The sequence below is a fragment of the Delphinus delphis genome, chromosome 11, assembly GCF_949987515.2.
Source record: "Delphinus delphis chromosome 11, mDelDel1.2, whole genome shotgun sequence".
In the NCBI taxonomy this organism is placed as follows: Eukaryota; Metazoa; Chordata; class Mammalia; order Artiodactyla; family Delphinidae; genus Delphinus; species Delphinus delphis.
This window is the reverse complement of record NC_082693.1, coordinates 28,760,330-28,780,037: the sequence shown is the minus strand read 5'-3', so window position 1 is coordinate 28,780,037 and position 19,708 is coordinate 28,760,330.

Sequence of the window (19,708 nt, the reverse complement as noted above, 5' to 3'; positions counted from 1 at the left end):
ACTCTTTTATGTGTCTCATTTCTCCCTACAACAGTCTAAAACCCCTGTGGGTGCTGGGATACAAGATGATCAGTCTCTGTCATGCTCTCTGGAAGAGCAGTACTTACATAATGGTTGTAGTGGGGTTAGTCCTCAGATACTTCTGCTAGGTCCTCAGCCCCTGAGGATAATTTGTGGCTTGAAGGAGCAAGTGTCCCTTGTTCTTCAGAGCTGAATAATTCAGCCTCTCATTTCACTAGCAAATAGTTTGGTCAGACCATACATCAACTTTTTTTTTTTTCAATTTAATCCAAATTTAACCAAAAACAGCCAGCTATGTTTCCCTGGGCCTCCCACCCAGATTCCCCTAGGTCCCTTTCTAGGAAGTGCTCAAATAAGATTATCTTAGGATATCACTTAAACAATGAGATCCAAATATCTAGAAAACTCACTGGAACACCTGAGGAGCACTGAGAAGCCGGTGGGCTCAAAGGGCTCATGCTGGTACCGAGGGCCAGTTTGGGGTAGACTCCAGCTGTCCTCTGGTGAGTATCTTTGATATCCTGCCGTCTATTCCATGTAAATATTGACCAAAAAAAAAAAAATCAATAGCCAATCTAAGAAAGAAATGGAAAATTTTATCTGAGCCAACCTGAGGATTATAACTTGGGAGATAGCCTGAGAGCCTTTCAGAAAGCTCTGAGGACTGTTCTGCCTGTTAGAGTTCAAGGCAGTTATATAAGTTTTTGAAACAAAGGGCTCTACATCGAAGTAACATATTAACAGTTTACATGGTCCAACAAGACAAATAGTCGGTCATTGTGACCCCTTACAACATAGGGAAAGGAATGTTACCTCCTAAGGAGTTAACTTGCTGGCACCAACATGAAATTGCTTTTTTGTTTGTGAGTAGGCATTCCTGTGTCTTCTAAGGGGATTTAGTTAATGTATAATGCAGATGCACAATGCACACTGAAGGGGAGGAGATAGTGGCTCAAATGGAAGGGAAAATTTTATGTTAAAATGTAATGAAGGAAAGTGGGGGGCGGGTGGTGGTGGCATGAACTGGGAGATTGCGATTGACATATATACACTAATGTGTGTAAAATAGATAACTAATCAGAACCCGCTGTATAAAAAATAAATTAAAAAAACAAACAAAAAAATCCCCCAAAACAGAAAAAACAAAACAAACTGTCAGTCAAAAGGAAAGCTTCACTAGTGTCAGCTTAGTCTGAGTGAAGAGAAGACAAGAACCCAAAGTTGAGGTGAGGGTTCTTTTGCCCCTCAAGAGATCTGTCTGGACAAAGGGAGTTCCGGGCAGAGCTCTGGCCCCTGAGGCTTCTGAGGAGCTGCTACCATCATGACAGGCATGGATTTCTGTACATGAGCCCCTTTGGCAAACTGGTGACACCTACAGGACTCTTCTCAGAGTAGTATTTTTAAATGCATCAAATGAAATATGTCAGATTGCAAGGGAGGTTGGTTATATTAAAATAAAGCTATTAGAATATTTTTAAACCTGCAATATGGTAATATAGGTGCTTCTTTAGTAATGCATTAAATAATAAGATCTAGCAGCAGGTCTTATAAGTACCATAATTTTGAAGTAGTTTTGAACGTGAAAGATATTTTGAAATGTCTATAACAACTCCAGCATGATGTGAAAAATCCATGATTTGTATTGGCGACAAAGTCAAGGACATGATAATGTTACTGTGATTTGTTGCTTACATTACAATTGGAAAACATGCAAAGTTTCAGTTAGAGATTAGTGAAAATAAAGATGTAATTTATTCCCATGCAAGTTCACAAACCCTAGATTAGGAAGCCCTTCAATAAATTCTAATAGTACCTGAAAAAAAAAAGTTATGAAAAATGTATGTTCATTTGAATAATGACAATGATGTATTTGAATATAATTTTTATTTTAAATGCAATCAACGTTGTTGACATAATACTATTTTTTTGGTTTTACTTACTAGAGTCTAGTTTGTGGACTGATTAAGTTTCTATTTTTAGTGTTTAGTATAGGTAATTGATAAATAAACAATGCAATTTACTCCTTTATTCGGGACATTTTCCTTCCCTTTGACTTATTTAATAAATATAAATATAATGAACATGTTTTTGAAGGGGAATGAGATATAGGAAAGAATACTTGTTAATATGGCTTATGAAAATCTCAAGAGACTGTGGACCCTCTGTCATGGTGCTAACTAACCCTTTTGAAACATTGGGAGTCATAACAAGAAGCAGAAAAGAGAGGACTGACATAACTTATGCCTCTTAAATCAATTATTCCAGTCCTAGTGAACTAGTAATAACAACTCACCATAATGCCACAAACTTATGGCAACTCAGTTGTTTCAAAACAAGTGACATGTGAATTTTATGGGTAATGATTAGATTATATTTTTTTGCTAGGGAAAAGAGAGCCATAAGTGTGCATTTGATAGAATGTAATAGAATATCTTATTTAGGCGATTGCATCTTAGGCTCTTGGTTAGAACAAATGAGACCTATAACAGGTTGCCCTTGGTTCTTCTTGCCTTATATAAATAAATGACATATAAATCCAAGAAAATCAGATTCTTCTATAGACAGTAGTATAGACTGTTTTTAAAGAACATTGATAGTATATTACCTTAATTATACTAGCTTAATTGATACCATTTTTTACATAGAAAAGTTGAAGTCAAAGCATTTTCTTATATGACATTTTCTGAGAGATAAAGTTACCTTTGAGTTTTAGGCAAATTGAGCTAGAAAATAAGTCCTTACCTCTAAGGAATGATGACTGTTCCTTAGAGATGGGCACCATTATGGTCATAGCTGCTGTTATCTTGAAAACCTTCCATAGTAGTTAGTTAATGGCTGTTCCCTGAGCTTGGCCTTCATCCCTCCTGCCGTTCTCTTGTCCTCCTTAATACTTCTACCAGGACCCCTCACACCACCCTAAGTTCTAGAAAATGGCTAATACTTGTCATCTATGGGGTTTTCAGGTCCCTATGGCTTACATGGATTCTGATTGGTCAGCATGTGCTGAGCTAATTTTTAACATTTTAAATATAATCCTTCCATAAGCCTTTCCTTGGAGCTCAAACTCTAGGTAATATCTTAAGTACTATTCATATTCTTATACAGTCTTTGAGGCAGAGGCTTAATAGTCAAAATAAGAACACATTTTTCCTCTCAATATTTTTATACAGTCTTTGAAGCAAAAGATTACTACTGATATTATCAATTGATCAGAAAGCACTGTGGTATAGCATTTTGGTCTTTATTTCAGGTATTTGAGACCAGTGAAACTTTTAATGAGCTTTCAGGAACTTATATGTTGAGAATTTGATACTTGTGAGAGGAAATAAAAAAGAAAGTAATCTTGTTATGAGGCTTCTGATGACTTCAAAAATTAAACGTGTTCTCTTGTTTATTAAGATCTGAAAAACTGGTTCAACTAAAACACAAGAAAAAGATAAAAGGTTTTTCCTACAGGTAACAGAGTTGATACATACCGTTACTTTTCATATACAGTACCTTATCTGCTCATAATAGTTTCCCCTGATCTTCAACCTTCTCAGGCTATGCCCCTGTTCTGCTCTTATATCAGAGTGTACTTGTTTATCTCCACATATCCCATTGTGTTGTAATTACATAGTTGTTCCTGCCTCTTATTCCTCTATGTATTCCTCCAGGAAAGTGCTGGGCACTCAGAAAATGATCCTTGAATGAGAGGGGGTTGGGAGAAGGAGGGGAAGGGAGAAACACAAAAGAGCAACAATTTCCCCTGAATGTATTAAGTGCTGCTACTTAGCAGCATCTCCTCTAGTGTTTAAGAAACTGTCTTCTATCAGGCTGCCTAGGAGCACCTGCCTCCAGGGACTGGAAAGCAGTAGAGGATACAACCAGGTTACAGGTCCAGAAGCAGCATGGGGGCTCTCCCACCTGTGATGGCTGTACTGTCACCACCTCCACCATCATTTTCTCCTTTCCCTTAGAGGATTTAACCCTGGTTTTCACAATGTAAACATGCATTCTAGGACAAACGATTTCTATAGTCAATTACCTTTGAAAAATGTCATATGAGGTAGTCACCTCTTGCAGATTCATTATGCATTGTTCCTTATTAAAAACTCTGAAAAAGTCCTACAGAAAAGAAATCTAGTTGGGTTTGCGTAACCCAGCATTTCCCAAGATTTATTTGAACACAGACGACTTTTATTTCAAGAAAGACCTACTTCCATCTCAACAGATGAAATGCTATACAACAGTTTGAGCAGGCAAAACTGACTGAATCCTGGTACTATTACTTGGGTAATTTTAGGCAAGTTATGTAACGTTACTCTTCTGAGTCTTCAGTTTCTTCAGTTATAAAATGGAGTAATAGTGCCTTTCCACAGGGTTATTGTGAGAAATAAATGAAATACTGTAGATACACCCCCTTCTGGGACCAGCATTTAGCAAATACTCAATAAACATGAATCACACACTGTTCCTTCAGATCTGTTCACACCATGCCTTTATTTTCTTGTTCCCCTTTTAAGCTGATATTACAGGAATTTTTACCATAATTTAATAGATAAAAATGTTTCTTGTTAAATGCCACATAGTTACTGTCTTTCTGCTTTCTGTCTGGCACAAGAGGGAAACAACTCAGAGGCCTGACTTTTTTTCTAACCATTTTATGCAAAGATGAACTCCACCCCATCCACTTCAGTCTATGGATTTGGTGAACATGAGCATTCATCCTTTAAGCATGACATAAATTTTGTTAAATATGGCATGTTTTCCAGGAATTATTGCCAGTCGTAATGTGTGAGCATAGACTCTTAATACTAGAAATCTGCTTATTGAAAGAAAAAGATACCATGAATAATGAGTGATTTTCCATAAGGTGCTATAAATTTACTCTCAGAAATCATTTTGGTTTATACTTAATTGGTTATAAAGGAAAGTTTGAAATTTTACATCCCCCAGGTTTTTACCATTTTGCCTTTTTCCCTCATAATATATATTACACATGTTTTCTTTCTTGTCATGTCATTAATTGCTAGTGGATCTCACTGAGATAGAATAATAAAATGATAATAAACCACAAAAAACATAATATTTTATTTTGCTGTTGCAAGCATTTAGCAGTCTCTGTGGAGTTCATCCTTTTTAGAACGTGCATAGAGAATGATTTTAATGCTTATGGTGTTCTCCTCTTGAGTTTCAATACCCAAGGTGGTAATGTGATTGTCTGGTTAAATTATAAAGAAGCAAATGCACAATTTAAATGCTAATTTTGCCTTACTAAAATAGAGTGAGAGATTGTTTACTATTTAATATTTTGTTTCAAAATGGAAAACTTTTTACTGAAACGTATACAGTCATGCTAATATATTACAAAATAATATTATGACACATAGTACTGAAGATACATAACTCAAGAAATCAGAAGCCTTTGAACCGGCAATGTTAGAAATTTCACAGTAATGCAGTATCACTGGGTTTGCCATATCATCTTAGTATTCTAAACAATGCCAGTATGCTTAGTATTCTTCTTCATTAAATTAGTCTGGAAGTATTTGAAATGTACTTCTGCAGCAGGTTTCCTTAATTGTGTGCTTCAGGCTTAAACTCTCTCCCTCTCCACATTCCCCCACCATGTGTATAAAAATGCAATGTGTAACTGACTTGATGAACTCTTGTGAAAACTGTGAACACATAGACACTTAGATGTTATCAGAGCTATCAACAGTGTCTAATATAATTAATAACTGACCTAGGTAATATCTAAATGGTAGAAATATTAAAATAGTAATCTCTGCATCTTATTTAATTTGTGCTTATTCTTCAGATGTCACTCTAAGCCCATATCCTTCTATAACATTATGGACCATTGGAAGAGTACTTGATTTCTATATGTTTCTGGGCCCTACTCCTAAGAATGTTGTCCAGCAGTACAGAAAGGTGGGCATAATACTGTAATTCATACTCAGGTTTTCATTGTCCTGGGTTTGAGGGAGTGGAGGAATGATTAGCATATCTATGAATCACCAGGCCGTTAGCCTTATAATTTCATTAGTTGTTTCCACATTTTGGCACACTTCTGACTTGACTGCAATTTTATTAAATAAGGGTTTTAAACCCTCTATTTCTTATCAAGGTTCTGTGTTTAACCCTTTGAAGAGAGCCTTGGAATAATTTAGGTACAATTTCCCTGAAATAAAATTATACCTTCTATAAATATTCTAGACTTCTAGATTGAAGATTTTTGTTTGTTTGTTTGTTTTGGTTGTTTTGTTTATTTTTTCCTCTAGTCACAGCCAAATATCACAGTTCTGTAACTTCTGGTCCCTTATGCCCTGTGGCATTTGACACTTCTAAAAGTATTCAACTCCCAGCCACTCAGTTCAGTGGGGTCCATTAGAACTGGGTTTTGAGGAGTCAATGCTTAGAGGAAAACCTCCTGATAGAACAGAACTCATGGAAAATTGTGTAGTAGTGACCTTGGTTTATCATCCATACTCTCCTGTTTTTTCTTTTCTGCCCTCTTCTAGAGCTTTTCTTTCTAGATATAGGTGGAAGTACTTTCTTCTGTCCTCCTCTCCTGTATCTACCAAGTCTTAGGTACACAGTACCAAAGTTACACTGCCAATTTTTTGTTCATCCCTTCCTCAAACTAGCATTCTTCAAATGACCTCCTCTGTGTAGGGGGAACTAGTCAAATTCCAAAATTCACAAGGATGTTTGCAGTTGCAAATAAGATGCTTGGTAACTCAAATGAATAACTCTCTAACAAAATAATTTTTGAGTGGATGGGAAAGGTGGAAAACTTGTTTTGGGCCAGGGGAAGGCTTCAGCAGAGCTGTTTAAATAATAATTATTAGAATGCCTTTTGTTATGACTATCACTAAATCTGACCAGTGGGCAATTCAAAAGGTAATGAAAAAAGCCTTTGTTGTGATGATCATGGGAAGAGAAAAGAAACCTTTCCTACCAGGAGATGTCTCAGCTCTCTTAGAGACTGAGGGGTGCTTGATGGAAGTTGCTGAGCCAGGATGGAAACAAGGCCTGCACCAAATTTTGTGGCTTCAAGGGATCCCATAAAGAATTTATCTCTTCTCTTTCCTGAAGTCTAAAGAAGCTTTTACATAGGGTTTATAAAAGATGGGATTAAGAATGAGGACAAGAGGGGACTAAGGGGAGAGTTACTTAAAGCTGAAAGTGATAGCTATCCTCCAGTCTCTTGTGGCTTTCTTATTTCAGTTCTTGCTTCCAGCTGATACTGTAGTGAAGGGTTATGGGATGCGAGTGGTGACCACACCATCTAATGCCTCTGCCGGGAACAGGTGTGGTTTGATTCTAAAAGCCCTTAAAATAGTTAGCAAAGGTGGTGAAAACAATCAAGCAAAAGTTATCCCCATTTACCTTGTCTCCTGAGCTACCCCTCAATTCCCCAAAGAACTGATCAAAAACTAACAGCTTAAAAGAAATAAACTTTTCTCTTTTATCTTACTTTTATCCTATTGTTAATAATAAAAACTTCCCTTAGCTCACTTAGTATTCTAGGAGGGATTGTGACCTGGCTATATATATCTGTATACCTGGGGTTTCGAATAAGAGTACCAGAGGGCCTGGATTTGAATTCTGTCTACCACTGATGTTCTGTGTGATCTTAGGCAAGTTACTTAACCTCCCTGTATGTCTCATTTTCCTCATGTGTAACATGGGGATAATTATAGTTCCTACTGCATAGGGTTGCTGTGATAATTAAATGTGATAATAAACAAAATGCATGTAAATCTCCCATGAAGCGCTGTTAAACTCCATGCAATGAGCACGTAGGTTATTAGATCTCTGCAGCCTGCTGACTGCTCTTCTTGAATACCACTTGCTAGGCTTTTCAAACAGTATTTCCTGGTTCACTTTTAACCCGTCTGGATTCTTTTTCTTAATCTCTTGACAAACATTTTACTCACCCCATAAATCCTGGTATTCCTCACAGTTCTATCTCTTTTCAGAAGGGATGGTTTTGTAGCAATGACATCCTCCTATGCATGAATTACACGTTCCTATGTCCAGTCCAAAGATTTTCCCAGAACTCAAACATATTTCTTTTCGTCTATTGAAAATGTATACTTCAGGTTGCACAAACATCACAACATATTCTATACAGAATTAATAATCTCTTCTTAAACTTCTTACTTGAACTAAGTCTTGCTGTTGTCATCCTCTAAATTAATGGAATCATCAAGAACGCAACTATCCAAATAAGAAAGTTAAAAGTTACCTTCTTGATCCTTCATTCTCTACAGCCCATAGATTAAATCTGTCCTTTTATTTTTGTCTCCAGAATGCTTCCCTTAATACATTTTCGTCTTTTCTCCTAGGATTGTTATAATAGTTTGGGAACTGGTTTTCCTACTTCCCACTTGGTTTTCCTTCAAACCATTCTTCACACTTTTGCCAGTAGGCTACTTCTAAAATGAAAATCCTATCTTTCACTCAGTATTGTCAAGTAGAAGTAAAATGCAAGAGACACATGTAAATTTTAAAAAAATTAGTAGCAAGCAAACACAGGTGAAATTAACTTTAACTATATATTTTATTTTGGCCAATATATCCAAAACATTACCATTTCAACATGTAGTCAGTTAAAAAAGTCCTTGAAGCGGAGATCACCTTCCTCCACACAGACACACCAGAAATATATCTAAACGTGGAACAACTCCTACAGAACACCTACTGAACGATGGCAGAAGACCTCAGACCTCCCAAAAGGCAAGAAAGTCCCCACGTACCTGGGTAGGGCAAAAGAAAAAAGAATAAACAGAGACAAAAGGATAGGGACGGGACCTGCACCAGTGGGAGGGAGCTGTGAAGGAGGAAAGGTTTCCACACACTAGCAAGCCCCTTCGCAGGCAGAGACAGAGGGTGGCGGAAGGGGAAAGCTTCGGAGCTGCGAAGGAGAGCGCAGCAACAGGGGTGCAGAGGGCAAAGCGGAAAGATTCCCGCACAGAGGATCGGTGCCGACCAGCACTCACCAGCCCGAGAGGCTTGTCTGCTCACCCGCCAGGGTGGGCGGGTCTGGGAGCTGAGGCTCGGGCTTCGGTCGGACCGCAGGGCGAGGACAGGTGTTGGCGGCATGAACACAGCCTGCAGGGGGTTAGTGCACCACGGCTAAGAGGGAGGGAGTTCGGGGAAAAGTTTGGACCTGCCGAAGAGGCAAGAGACTTTTTCTTCCCTCTTTGTTTCCTGGTGCGCAAGGAGAGGGAATTAAGAGCGCTGCTAAAAGGAGCTCCAGAGACGGGAGCGAGCCACGGCTAACAGCGCGGACCCCAGAGACGGGTATGATACACTAAGGCTGCTGCTGCCGCCACCAAGAAGCCTGTGTGTGAGCACAGGTCACTCTCCATACCTCCCTTCCAGGGAGCCTGTGTAGCCCGCCACTGCCAGGGTTCCAGGGACAACTTCCCCGGGAGAACACATGGCGCGTCTCAGGCTGGTGCAACATCATGCCGGCCTCTGCCGCTGCAGGCATGGCCCACACTCCGTACCCTTCCGTCTCCCCGGCCTCAGTGAGCCAGAGTCCCCGAAGCAGCTGCTCCTTTATCCCTGTCCTGTGTGAGCAAAGAACAGATGCCCTCCGGTGACCTACATGCACGGGTGGGACCAAATCCAAAGCTGAGCCCCTGGGAGCTGTGAGAACAAAGAAGAGAAAGGGAAATCTCTCCCAGCAGCCTCAGAAGCAGCTGATTAAAGCTCCACAATCAACTTGATGTACCCTGCATCTGTGGAATACATGAATAGACAACGAATCATCCCAAATTGAGGAGGTGGACTTTGAGAGCAAGATTTATGATTTTTTCCCCTTTTCCTCTTTTTGTGAGTATGTATGTGTACGCTTCTGTGTAAGATATTGTCTGTATAGCTTTGCTTCCACCATTTGTCTATCCGTTCTATCCGTCCATTTTTTTAATAATTATTTTTTAATAATTATTTTTTATTTTAATAAGTTTATTATATTTTATCTTACTTTACTTTATTTTACTTTATCTTCTTTCTTTCTTTCCTTCCTTCCCTCCTTTAGACAACAAATCATTCCAAATTGAGGAGATGGGCTTTGAGAGCAAGATTTATGATTTTTTCCCCTTTTCCTCTTTTTGGTGTGTGTATGTGTATGCTTCTGTGTGAGATTTTGTCTGTATAGCTTTGCTTCCACCATTTGTCCTAGGGTTCTAGCCGTCCTTTTTTATTTTTTCTTAATAATTATTTTCTATTTTAATAACTTTATTTTATTTTATCTTACTTTATTTTATTTTACTTTGTCTTCTTTCTTTCTTTTTTCCTTCCTTCCCTCCTTATTTCCTTCCTTCCACCCTCCCTGCCTCTCTCCCTCCCTCCCTCCTTTCTTTCTTTCTTTCTTTCTACTTCTACTTCTACTAATTCTTTCTTTTGACTTTTTCTCCCTTTTATTCTGAGCCGAGTGGATGAAAGGCTCTTGGTGCACCAGAGTCAGTTGTGTGCCTCTGAGGTGTGAGAGCCAACTTCAGCACACTGGTCCACAAGAGACCACTCAGCTCCACATAATATCAAATGGCAAAAATCTCCCAGAGATCTCCATCTCAACACCAGCAGCCAGCTTCACTCAACGACCAGCAAGCTACAGTGCTAGACCCTATGCGAAACAACTAGCAAGACAGGAACACAAACTCCACGCATTAGCAGAGAGGCTGCCTAATATCATAATAAGTCCATAGACACCCCAAAACACACCAACAGACATGGACTACCCCACAAAAAAGACAAGATCCAGCCTCATGCACCAGAACACAGGCACTAGTCCCCTCCACCAGGAAGACTACACAACCCACTGAACCAACCTTAGCCACTGGGGACAGACACCAAAAACAACAGGAGCTACAAACCTGCAGCCTGCAAAAAGGAGACCCCCAATACATTAAGATAAGCAAAATGAGAAGACAGAAAAAAACACAGCAGTTGAAGAAGCAAGATAAAAACCCACCAGACCTAATAGATGAAGAAGAAAGAGGCAGTCTACCTGAAAAAGAATTCAGAATAATGATAGTAAAGATGATCCAAAATCTTGGAAATAGAATAGAGAAAATGCAAGAAACATTTAACAAGGACCTACAAGAACTAAATATGAAACAAGCAACGATGAACAACACAATAAATGAAATTAAAAATACTCTAGATGGGATCAATAGCAGAATAACTGAGGCAGAAGAACAGATAAGCAACCTGGAAGATAAAATAGTGGAAATAACTACTGCAGAGCAGAATAAAGAAAAAAGAATGAAAAGAACCGAGGACAGTCTCAGAGACCTCTGGGACAACATTAAAGGCACCAACATTCGAATTTTAGGGGTTCCAGAAGAAGAAGAGAAAAAGAAAGGGACTGAAAAAATATTTGAAGAGATTATAGTTGCAAACTTCCCTAATATGGGAAAGGAAATAGTTAATCAAGTCCAGGAAGCACAGAGAGTCCCATACAGGATAAATCCAAGGGGAAACATGCCAAGTCACATATTAATCAAACTGTCAAAAATTAAATACAAAGAAAACATATTAAAAACAGCAAGGGAAAAACAACAAATAGCACACAACGGAATCCCTATAAGGTTAACAGCTGATCTTTGAGCAGAAACTCTGCAAGCCAGAAGGGCAGGACATATTTAAAGTGATGAAGGAGAAAAACCTGCAACCAAGATTACTCTACCCAGCAAGGATCTCATTCAGATTTGATGGAGAAATTAAAACCTTTACAGACAAGCAAAAGCTGAGAGAGTTCAGCACCACCAAACCAGCTTTACAACAAATGCTAAAGGAAATTCTCCAGGGAAGAAACACAAGAGAAGGAAAAGACCTACAATAACTAATCCAAAACAATTAAGAAGATGGGAAGAGGAACATACATATCGATAATTACCTTAAATGTAAATGGACTAAATGCTACCACCAAAAGACATAGATTGTCTGAATGGATACAAAAACAAGACCCATATATATGCTGTCTACAAGAGACCCACTTCAGACCTAGAGACACATACAGACTGAAAGTCGGGGATGGAAAAAGATATTCCATGCAAATGGAAACTAAAAGAAAGCTGGAATAGCAATTCTCATATCAGACAAAATAGACTTTAGAATAAAGACTATTAGAAGAGACAAAGAAGGACACTACATAATGATCAAGGGATCGATCCAAGAAGAAGATATAACAATTGTAAATATTTATGCACCCAACATAGGAGCACCTCAATACATAAGGCAAATACTAACAGCCATAAAATGGGAAATCGACAGTAACACATTCATAGTAGGGGACTTTAACACCCCACTTTCGCCAATGGAGAGATCATCCAAAATGAAAATTAATAAGGAAACACAAGCTTTAAATGATAATTAAGCAAGATGGACTTAATTGATATTTATAGGACATTCCATCCAAAACCAACAGAATACACATTTTTCTCAAGTGCTCATGGAACATTCTCCAGGATAGATCATATCTTGGGTCACAAAGCAAGCCTTGGTAGATTTAAGAAAATTGAAATTGTATGAAGTATCTTTTCCGACCACAATGCTATGAGATGAGATATCAATTACAGGAAAAATTCTGTAAAAAATACAAACGTATGGAAACTAAACAATACACTACTTAATAACGAAGTGATCACTGAAGAAATCAAAGAGGAAATCAAAAAATACCTAGAAACAAATGACAATGGAGACACGATGACCCAAATCCTATAGGATGCAGCAAAAGCAGTTCTAAGAGGGAAGTTTATAGCAATACAATCCTACGTTAAGAAACAGGAAATATCTCGAATAAACAACCTAACTTTGCACCTAAAGCAATTAGAGAAAGAAGAACAAAAAAAAACCCCACAGTTAGTAGAAGGAAAGAAGTCATAAAGATCAGATCAGAAATAAATGAAAAAGAAAGGAAGGAAACAATATCAAAGATCAATAGAACTAAAAGTTGGTTTTTGAGAAGATAAACAAAATTGATAAACCATTAGGCAGACTGATCCAGAAAAAAAGGGAGAAGACTCAAATCAATAGAATTAGAAATGAAAAAAGAGAAGAAACAACTGACACTGCAGAAATACAAAAGATCATGAGAGATTCCTGCGAGCGACCCTATGCGAATAAGATGGACAACCTGGAAGAAATGGACAAATTCTTAGAAATGCACAACATGCCAAGACTGAATCAGGAAGAAATAGAGAAAGTGAACAGACCAATCGCAAGTACTGAAATTGAAACTGTGATTAAAAATCTTCCAACAAACAAAAGCCCAGGACCAGATGGATTCACAGGCGAATTCTATCAAACATTTAGAGAAGAGCTAACACCTATCCTTCTCAAACTCTTCCAAAATATAGCAGAGGGAGGAACACTCCCAAACTCATTCTACGATGCCACCATCACCCTGATACCAAAACCAGACAAGGATGTCACAAAGAAAGAAAACTACAGGCCAATATCACTGATGAACATAGATGCAAAAATCCTCAACAAAATACTAGCAAACAGAATCCAACTGCACATTAAAAGGATCATACACCATGATCAAGTGCGGTTTATTCCAGGAATGCAAGGATTCTTCAATATATGCAAAACAATCAATGTGATAAACCATATTAACAAATTGAAAGAGAAAAACCATATGATCATCTCAATAGTTGCAGAGAAAGCTTTTGACAAAATTCAACACCCATTTATGATGAGAACTCTGCAGAAAGTAGGCATAGAGGGAACTTTCCTCAACATAATAAAGGCCATATATGACAAACCCACAGCCAACATCGTCCTCAATGGTGAAAAACTGAAACCATTTCCACTAAGATCAGGAAGAAGACAAGGTTGCCCACTCTCACCACTCTTATTCAACATAGTTCTAGAGGTTTTAGCTACAGCAATCAGAGAAGAAAAGGAAATGAAAGGAATCCAAATTGGAAAAGAAGAAGTAAAGCTGTCACTGTTTGCAGATGACATGATACTATACATAGCGAATCCTAAAGATGCTACCAGAAAACTACTAGAGCTAATCAATGAAATTGGTAAAATTGCAGGATACAAAATTACTGCATAGAAGAATCTGGCATTCCTATACACTAATGATGAAGAATCTGAAAGTGAAATGAAGAAAACATTCTCATTTCCCACTACAACAAAAAGAATAAAATATCTAGGAATAAACATACCTAAGGAGACAAAGGCCTGTATGCAGAAAATTATATGACACTGATGAAAGCAATTAAAGATGATACAAATAGATAGAGAGATATACCATGTTCTTGGCTTGGAAGAATCAGCATTGTTCAAATGACTCTACTACCCAAAGCAATCTACAGATTCAATGTAATCCCTATCAAACTACCACTGGCATTTTTCACAGAACTAGAACAAAAAATTTCACAATTTGTGTGGAAACACAAAAGACCGCAAATAGCCAAAGCAATCTTGAGAACAAAAAACAGAGCTGGAGGAATCAGGCTCCATGACTTCAGACTATACTACAAAGCTACATTAATCAAGACAGTATGGTACTGGCATAAAAACAGAAATATAGATAAATGGAACAGGATAGAAAGCCCAGAGATAAACCCATGCACATATGGTCACCTTATCTTTGATAAAGGAGGCAGGAATGTACAGTGGAGAAAGGACAGCCTCTTCAATAAGTGGTGCTGGGAAAACTGGACAGGTACATGTAAAAGTATGATATTAGATCACTCCCTAAAACTGTATACAAAAATTAGCTCAAAATGGATGAAAGACCTAAATATAAGTCCACAAACTATCAAACTCTTAGAGGAAAACATAGGCAGACCACTCTATGACATAAATCACAGCAAGATCCTTTTTGACCCACTTCCAAGAGAAATGGAAGTAGAAACAAAAATAAACAAATGGGACCTAATGAAACTTCAAAGATTTTGCCCAGCAAATCTAACCATAAATAAGACCAAAAGACAACTCTCAGAATGGGAGAAAATATTTGCAAATGAAGCAACTTACAAAGGATTAATCTCCAAAATTTACAAGCTGCTCATGCTGCTCAATAACAGAAAAACAAAGAACCCAATCCAAAAATGGGCAGAAGACCTAAATAGACATTTCTCCAAAGAAGATATACAGAATGCCAAGAAACACATGAAAGAATGTTCAACATCATTAATCATCAGAGAAATGCAAATCAAAACTACAATAAGATATCACCTCACACCAGTCAGAATGGCCATCATCAAAAATTCTAGAAACAATGAATGCTGGAGAGGGTGTGGAGAAAAGGAACACTCTTGCACTGCTCGTGAGAATGTGAATTGGTACATCCACTATGGAGAACAGTATGGAGGTTCCTTAATAAACTACAAATAGAACTACCATATGACCGAGGAATCCCAGTATTGGGAATATACCCTGAGAAAACCATAATTCAAAAAGTCATGTACCAAAATGTTCATTGCAGCTCTATTTACAATAGCCTGGAAATGGGAACAACCTAAGTATCCATCATTGGATGAATGGATAAAGAAGATGTGGCACATATATACAATGGAATATTAGTCAGCCATAAAAAGAAATGAAATTGAGCTATGTGTAATGAGGTGGATAGACCTAGTGTGTGTCATACAGAGTGAAGTAAGTCAGAAAGAGAAAGACAAATACCATATGCTAACACATATATATGGAATTTAAGAAAAAAAATGTCATGAAGAACCTAGGGGTAAGACAGGAATAAAGACACAGACCTACTAGAGAATGGACTTGAGGATATGGGGAGAAGGAAGGGTAAGCCGTGACAAAGCAAGAGAGAGGCATGGACATGTATACACTACCAAACGTAAGGTAGATAGCTAGTGGGAAGCAGCCGCATAGCACAGGGAGATCAGCTCCGTGCTTTGTGACCGCCTGGAGGGATAGGGAGGCTGGGAGAGAAGGAGGCACAAGATGGAAGAGATATGGGAACTTATGTATATGTATGACTGATTCACTTTGTTATAAAGCAGAAACTAACACACCATTGTAAAGCTATTATATTCCAATAAAGATGTTAAAAAAAAAGTCCTTGAAATCTGATGTGTATTATTTTATGCTTATAACAAATCTTAATTTGGGCTAGCCACATTTAAAAAGTACATGTGGCTACATGTAGTTAATGTGGCTCTGATACTGATCTGCACAGGACTAAAGGATAAAACACCCAAATTAATTTGCATGGCTTATTAAGACCCTTGATTATCTGCTCCCATCCTCCATCTATAGCATCATCCTATACCAACTTCTTTACAAACTCTGTATTCAAGCCTACTGAAAATTTTCAAGTCTTACTATGTTGTTAGCATCCATACTGTCTCTGCTTGAAGAACACCCCATCTCATCTACTCAGTGATCTGCTTGCTCTTTATATCATCTCTGTGGAAACTTTCTACTACTGCTGAAGATCCAGACTCTACATGAGCATGTCCTGGTTCTTATACAATATATAGGGAAGATTTCTTTATCCATTGCCTTCTAGTCCTACAGTGTCAACAGGTCTTCTCTCCAACCCTGTGAAATCAGATATTTTAGAATTTATCCTTGGTTGGCATAAGGAAGAGGCATATTTGAATCAGTTTTTTATTTCCTTGCTTTAATCCATGTTATGAGCAATTTATTTTATTATTTTGCTTATAATTTACAAACCTGCTTTTTTAACATAAACATTCAAAGTCTCATGAAATTATATCATTCATAGTTGTTTTATAATGCCAAAATCCCAACAAAATTAATCTTCAGAAAAGAAGACTAGGTGGAATTTCAATTAATTTGCTAATCATTCTTTATTAGTTTTTCTTTAGCTATAACACAAATGACTTATAACAAGTCTCTAGTGTAGTGGGACATTTGTAATCTTCATTTGTATTATTAAAAAGAACATTTACATTTTGAAGTAAGCATGCCCTTAGTGAATATTCTGGATTGTTTATAATGAGGTTAAGAAATATTTTTCTGAATATGCTTATTTTTAATTACATACGTACTATGGAAATTTGTTCTGCATGTAACAGTGTCAAATGATACAGAAGTGTAATCCCAAATCCTCCTGCCTTTGGCAGAAACAACCACTTTTGATAGTTCCCCAAATATCCTTTCAAAATTTACACACACATTCATACTTACCTCCTTCACAAAAAAGAACTATTTTTGTGACAATAAATTTTTAACTTACCTCTGTTTTGGATATCTTTCCATATCAGTTCATATGACTCTACATCATTTTTAACTTTTTTTATGAACAGTTTTAGGTTCACAACAAAATTGAGGGTAAGGTATGAGATTTCTCATATCCCCCCTGCCCCCACATATGCATAGCCTTTCCTGTTATGAACATCTCTCTGTAGAATGGTATATTTGTCACCAAGGATGAACTTATATTGACACATCATAATCACCCAAAGCCCATAGTTTACCTTAGGGTTCACTCTTGGTGTACGTTCTATGGGTTTGAGCAAATGTACATGCATCATTATAATATCAAAGTATTTTCACTGCCCTAAAATTCCTCTGTGCTTTGTCTGCTTACCCCCTACCCCTCCATTAGCAACCATTGCTCTTGTTATTGTTTCCATAGTTCTGTTTTTTCCAGAATGTTGTATAGTTAGAATCATACATTATTATGTATGTAGACTTTTTTTCTTAGAGTATAATTGCTTTACAATGTTGTGTTAGTTTCTGCTGTACAATGAAGTGAATCAGCTGTATGTATACCTATATCCCCTCCCTCTTGGACCTCCCCCCCCACCCCCCCACCCCATCCATCTAGGTCATCACAGAGCACCGAGCTGAGCTCCCTGTACTATACAGCAGGTTCCCACTAGCTATCTATTTTACACATGGTATTGTATTTATGTAAAACCTATATTCCCAATTTGTCCTACCCTCCTCTTCCCTCCACGTGTCCACATGTCCGTTCTCTATGTCTATACCTCTATTCCTGCCATACAATAGATTCATCTGTACCATTTTTCTAGATTCCATATATATGTGTTAATATACGATATTTGTTTTTCATTTTGTGACTTACTTCACTCTGTATGACTGACTCTAGGTCCATCCATCTGTCTACAAATGACCCAATTTTGTTCATTTTTATTGCTGAGTATTATTCTGTTGTATATATGTACCACATCTTCTTTATCCATTCACCTGTCATTGGACATTTAGGGTGTTTCCATGTCCTGGCTATTGTAAATAGTGCTGCAATGAATATTAGGGTACATGTGTCCTTTTGAGTTATGGTTTTCCAGGATATATGCCCAGTAGTGAGATTGTTAGGTGATATGGTAGTTCTATTTTTAGTTCTTTAAAGAACCTCCATACTGTTCTCCATAGTGGCTGAATCAATTTACATTCCCACCAACAGTGCAAGAGGGTTCCCTTTTCTCCACACCCTCTCCAGCATTTATTGTTTGTAGATTTTTTATGATGGCCATTCTGACCGGTGTGAGGTTATACCTCATTGTAGTTTTGATTTGCGTTTCTCTAATAATTAGTGATGTTGAGCATCTTTTCATGTGCCTCTTGGCCATCTGTATGTCTTCTTTGGTGAAATGTCTATTTAGGTCTTCTGCCCATTTTTTAATTGGGTTCCTGGTTTTTCTTGACATTGAATTCCATGAACTGTTTGTATAGTTTGGAGATTAATGAACAGAAGTCTCTTGCATTCCTATACACTGACAATGAAAAATCAGAAAGAGAAGTTAAGGAAACAATCCCATTTACCATCACAACACAAAGAATGAAATACCTAGGAATAAACCTACCTAAGGAGGCAAAAGACTTATACTCACAAAACTATAAAACACTGATGAAAGAAATCAAAGATCACATAAACAGATGGAGAAATATACCATGTTCTTGGATTGGAAGAATCAATATTGTGAAAATGATTATACTACCCAAAGCAATGTATATATTCAATGCAATCCCAATCAAACTACCAATGGCATTCTTCACAGAATTAGAACCAAAAATTTCACAATTTGTATGGAAACACAAAAGACGTCGAATAGCCAAAGCATTCTTGAGAAAGAAACATGGAGCTGGAGGAGTCAGGCTCCCTGACTTCAAACTATATTTCAAAGTTACAGTAATCAAGACAGTACAGTACTGGCACAAAAACAGAAAGATAGATCAATGGAACAGGATAGAAAGCCCAGAGAAAAGCCATGCACATATGGTCACCTAATTTATAGCAAAGGAGGCAGGAAAATACAAAGGAGAAAGGACAACCTCTTCAATAAGTGGTGCTAAGAAAACTGGACTGCTACATGTAAAAGAACGAAAGTAGAACACTCCCTAACACCATAAACAAAAATAAACTCAAAATGGATTAAAGACCTTAATGTAAGACCAAACATTATAAGAATCTTAGAGCAAAACATAAGAAAAACACTCTTTGACATAAACAACAGCAAGTCTTTTTTGACCTACCTCCTAGAGTAATGAAAATAAATAAATAAACAAATGGACCCTAATTAAACTTAAAAGTTTTGCACAGCAAAGGAAATCATAAACAAGATGAATAGCTTTTTCAAATTGATTTCTTTCACTTGGTAATATCTTTTCAAGATTCCTTCATGTCTTTTCATGACTTGATAGCTTATTTCTTTTTATCACTGAATAATAATGCATTACCTTGTTGTACCACAGTTTATTT